The sequence below is a fragment of the Lactuca virosa genome, chromosome 5 (assembly GCF_052849685.1).
Source record: "Lactuca virosa cultivar CGN04683 chromosome 5, Lactuca_virosa_CGN04683_v6, whole genome shotgun sequence".
NCBI lineage: Eukaryota > Viridiplantae > Streptophyta > Magnoliopsida > Asterales > Asteraceae > Lactuca > Lactuca virosa.
Genome location: NC_136430.1, coordinates 276,581,145 through 276,586,658, shown reverse-complemented (window position 1 = coordinate 276,586,658; position 5,514 = coordinate 276,581,145). Strand labels below are relative to the sequence as shown.

At 40.1% G+C, this 5,514-nt stretch overlaps 1 non-coding gene across 1 annotated transcript; it reads right to left on the bottom strand.

The window, feature by feature from the left end:
• Positions 1 to 4,240: 4,240 nt before the first annotated feature.
• On the bottom strand, positions 4,241 to 4,347 carry LOC145118351 (small nucleolar RNA R71). Its single transcript, XR_013713306.1, has one exon. It is a non-coding gene; the product is annotated as a small nucleolar RNA R71 (small nucleolar RNA).
• Positions 4,348 to 5,514: the final 1,167 nt, after the last annotated feature.

Genomic DNA, 5,514 nt, shown 5'->3' with positions numbered 1-5,514 from the left:
GAAATGAATTAGGTTTAGAGCTTCACGGGTGAGTTTTGATTCGAATTGTTGTTGTTGAATGAATAACATGTATAACATCTTACTTAGGGTTACAAGATACACCATAAGTTAATTACACATGAACAAAATTTCCTAGCCCAAAATGCCAGTTGTGACATACAAGGGATGCTAACCGCTTCTATGTAACTTTTACCAATGATTATAGCAGATATGGGTATATCTACTGAATCAAGCATAAGTCATAAAACCTTTGAAAAGTTCAAGGAGTTTAAACAAGAAGTGGAGAATCAGCTGGGCAGGAAGATAAAGATGCTCCGATCCGATCGAGGTGGTGAGTATCTTAGTATTGAGTTCCACGACTATCTTAAGGAATGTGGAATTGCTTCACAATTGACGCCACCTAGGACACCGCAACTTAATGGTGTGGCTGAAAGGCGCAATCGAACCTTGTTGGACATGGTTCGTTCCATGATGAGTCGAGCTTCGTTACCTATCTCATTCTGGGGGTATGCCTTAGAGACTGCCGCCCATATCCTTAATCTAGTCCCAACTAAGAAGCTTGCCAAAACACCTCACAAAATGTGGACAGGGAAGGTTCCCTCATTGGCACATATCAAGGTTTGGGGTTGTGAGGCTTTCGTAAGACGAGAGACTCACGACAAGCTTGAACCTGGTAGTGAGTGTTGTATTTTCATCGGCTACCCACAGAAATCCTTTGGATATCTCTTCTATAGTCCGAGTGACAATGTTATCTTCATTGCGAGGAGAGGGGTTTTCCACGAAAGAGAACTCATATGCCAAGAGGACAGTGGGAGACAAATTGACCTTGAAGAGCTTCAAGAGTTAAGTGATGAAGGAACCTCAAACACTAGCGCTCAACCCGAGGAGGAAACTCATGTTGAACCTGTTGACGATTCATTACCTCTTCGACGTTCCTCTCGAGTTAGGATGGCACCGGAGTTTTATGGTTCCCATATTACTATGGAAGGTGATACGTTTATCAGTGATAGTACACTGGTAAATTTGGATGAGCCATCTAACTACAAGGAAGCCATGGCGGGCCCTGAGTCTACTAAGTGGAAAGAGGTGATGGACAGCAAGATTCAGTCCATGTATGACAATAAAGTTTGGAACTTGGTTGAAAATGTACCAGGTCGTAAGAAGGTCGGTTGCAAGTGGATCTTCAAGAAGAATACCGACATGGATGGGAAAGTACACACATATAAGGCGCGATTGGTTGTGAAGAGCTTTACTCAAACTCCTAGCGTTGACTATGACGAGACCTTCTCACCGGTAGCGAAGATCAAATCTATAAGGGTTATGCTAGCCATAGTTGCGTTTCATGATTATGAAATATGACAGATGGATGTCAAAACCTCTTTCCTTAATGGAAAGTTGGCTGAAGATGTTTACATGAGTCAGCCAGAGGGTTTCGTCAATGCAAAGTACCCTAATAGAGTGTGCAAGCTTGAGAACTCCATTTATGGATTGAAACAAGCATCTTACAGATGGAATCTTTGTTTCGATGAGAAAGTCAAAGAGTTTGGATTTTCGAGAAGCGAGGATGAGTCCTGTGTGTATGTCAAGGCTAGTGGGAGTATAGTTGGCTTTCTGGTATTGTATGTGGATGACATACTACTCATAGGAAACGATGTCCTAACCTTGTAGAAGGTTAAATCCTGGCTTGGGAAGTGTTTTGCTATGAAGGACCTCGGGGAATCTGCTTACATTCTAGGGATAAGGATATTGAGAAATAGGAGTAAAAGACTAATAGGACTAAGTCATAGTACCTACTTGGACAAGGTGTTGAAACGTTTCAGCATGGAGAATTCCAAGAAAGGAGAATTGCCTATCCAGAGCAATACCAAATTGAGTAAGACTCAGAGCCCGAGTACCGATTCCGAAATATAAAAAATGAGTCGAATACCATATGCTTCCGCAGTTGGCTCGATCATGTATGTTATGACATGTACTCGCCCTGATGTGGCCTTTGCTTTGAGCATGGTCAGTAGATATAAGGGGAACCCTAGTAGAGCTCACTGCACTGCAGTAAAGAACATTCTTAAGTACCTGCGGAGGATTAAGGACTGGGTCCTTACCCTCGGTGGGAGTGATGACTTGAGAGTAACAGGGTATAGTGACGCCAGTTTTCAGACCGATAGAGATAAGTTCCGCTCTCAGTCGGGCTGGGTGTTTATCCTAAATGGAGGAACAGTAACATGGAAAAGTTCCAAACAGGAGACTGTAGCTAATTTCCTCTCTAGAATTTTGTAGGAGAATTACTTGACGACCAAGAAGGCATCTGGAGCTCTGGAAATCGTGAGAGAACCCTAATCCTCAGTTCTAAGAGGATTTAAGGCAACATAAGTTTACTTTTCCACTTTATTCTTGAATAGAACTATGTTTGGATTATTAGAATTCGTTTTTGGGTTGTTATCTGCTGCAATTATGAACTAATTCCTTTAGTTTCTGTTTAGGGTAGATAAGTTTGCTCCTATGGATTGATTCATATTTGGATTGATTGTGTATTGGTGAATCATGTTAAATTAAGCTTGTTAAGGAATCTTATGCATTAACCATAACTATTTTCAGTTAATTGACAAGTAATTAAGCTGCATGAACATCTCTTAATTGCTTACCTCATATGATTTATGTGAAAACATTGTTATATGCCTAGGAATAGTGAATGTGAAACTAGGGTTAACTAGAGAATGGGTAAATTAATGTGTGAGCTTGTGTGATAAACCATCAACAAGAGGTTAGTTGAATTATTAATTTGATTAACTAATTGCAAGTCTTATTTAATCTAAATAATTAAACTAGGAAATTCATTAGTTTAAACACTTGATCACTGCTTAAGTTAATTTTTTTCCTAAGGATTAGTAATAGCGAATGTGAATCTAATCACCTTAGTCGGTAACCAATAACAATTAATCCATTGCATTTGTCTTAAATCAACCATAGGAGTAAACGAATCGAACCTAAACAGAATCCTCTTTATTACTGAATTGGTTAGTTTTTACTTGTTTTTAGTTGATTAGTTACTTAATTTGCGTGTTAGTTAATGTGTTAAAGTTTCTAGTCTTGTAAAACTAGAGAAAACCTTTTACTTTCATTACGTATTTAGTTAATTCTAGTTATTAGTTTAATATATGTTCCTCGAGTTCGATACCCTACTTACCCAACCATACCACTAAAAGACAGGTTCACTGCCTTTGTGTGCCTAATTCATATTTTAAATAGTAGGATAAAACTAGTTCGTTTAACACACATCAAGTTTTTGGCGCCGTTGTCGGGGAACGATTCAAAAATTAAATCTAATTTCTAGTATTATCGATCATTTGTGTGAGATCCACCTTGCACAAAGTTACTGTTTAGTAATTTAGTTATTAGGTTAAGTTTTAAGTTTTTCTATTTTTAGAACTTTTGTTTAAATTATTTCTGTTTTAGCTCTATACTCGCCGAGTGCAGTCGCACCTACTCGACGAGTCCATCGCTGAAATAGAAGTTCGTTTTTAGTTTATTTTTGTTCTTTTTACGCGTGTTTTCTACTTTGATTGCAGTCGTTTATGACCAGAGGAGGAGGTACACCTTTGATTCCACCACTTGAAGACCCGGAAGCAACTTTGAGGAAAAACAAAGGCAAAACCGTAGGAGAAACCGCAACATCGAAGAATTCGCCCTTGAAGAATCTCAAATCTATTTTTAGTAAGAAAAAGGGCAAGAAAGTGGGAGAATCCAGCATCTTTTCAGAGGCGGACGAAGACCCGAAGAAGGAAGATATCGTGAACGAATCCGAAAAGGAAGAAAGCGAATTTGGAGAAGGAAGCGACATAGAGGGCGAAGTAGCTAACAACATGGCTAACATCGATGAAGTTCCCATGGGTGAATGGAAGAAAAGGATGCGTGACGACACGGGTCGGGACTCGTGCAACCCGCGATTCCCGCAACTGCCACCTTTGAACTCAAGGGCCACATACTTGCTCAACTTAAGGAAATCCCATTCTACGGGAAGGATCATGAAGACACATACAAGCATCTTGACGAGGTCAATGACATAGCCGACTACTTCAATGTCCCTAATGTGGCTCGCGACAATGTTTTGCTACGTATGCTACCAGTCACATTCAAGGGAGTCGCAAAAGATTGGCTAAAATCACTCCCTCCGGGATCCATCACTACTTGGACTAAAATGAAAGAAGAATTTATAGACCAGTTTTTCCCTCCATCAAAGATAACCAAATTGAAGAAAGCCATTGCCAATTTTGAACAACAAGCTGGAGAGTCACTTTATGAAGCATGGGAAAGATACAAGGGTTTACTAAGAAATTGCCCACATCACGACCTAAACAGCCAACAAGAAGTCTCCATTTTATATGATGGAGTAAATGTGACAACCAGGCAACTCCTTGATTCGCAAGGACCACTTACAAAGAAAGCACCCCATGTGATAAAGGCTCTAATTGAAGAATTCTCTAAGCACTCTAGAGAATATCACAAACCAAGGAATGACTTAACTCGAGGGGTGGTGAATTCTATTACCGATGACATGGCGGCAATGATGGCAAAATTGGAATGCATGGACCGAAGAATGACTAAGATGGACCAATCCATCCATTCCATTAGAGTGGGATGTGAAAATTGTAGTGGGTCCCACCTTACTAAAGATTGTGACCTTGATGAAAACGGGAACCGGAAAGTGCAAGTGTGCTATTCAAGTGGTGATAGGTATGATGACAATTGGCGAAAACCCAAGAAAGAATGGCTACCATATGAAGAGTATAAAAAGACAAGGGAGGAAAAATATAAGCAAAAAGATAGAGGCTTTAATCAAAATGAGGAACCAGTGTATGAAAAGAAATCATATTTGGAAGACATGCTTACAAGATTCGTGGCCGCGTCCGAGAAAAGACATAATGATACCGATGCTGCAATCAAAGATCAACAAAATATGTTGAGAGAGCACCAAATCATGATGAAAGATCAACAAGCTCTGCTTAGGAATCAGCAAGCATCTATTCTCAACATAGAAAAACAGTTGGGCCAACTTGCACAACAAGTGAACGAGAGACGACCGGGTGGACTTCCTAGTAATACCGAAAGTAACCCAAAAGGTGCACATATAAATACCATGACAACTAGGAGTAGGAAGATTATAACTCCTCTGGCCCCTATTCAGCAAGAAGATCCTAAGCTGGTTCAAGAGGAAGAAGCAGAACATAAAGAATCACAAATTCCCGACCCGACTCGCCGAGTCGAAGTTACGGACTCGACGAGTCCCCCACCTGAACAGAAAAACAAGCCTCCTGTCAAGCCATATCAGCCTCCACTGCCATTTCCAGCTCGAGCTAGAAAAGAAAAGAATGATGTTGACTACCAGAAGTTTCTGGAACACATAAAGGCTCTTCAAATTAATATGTCATTCATAGAAGTGGTAGCACAAATGCCTAAATATGCCAAATTCCTCAAGGAGCTTCTAACTAATAGAAAGAAGATGGAAGAGGTGAAGAAGGT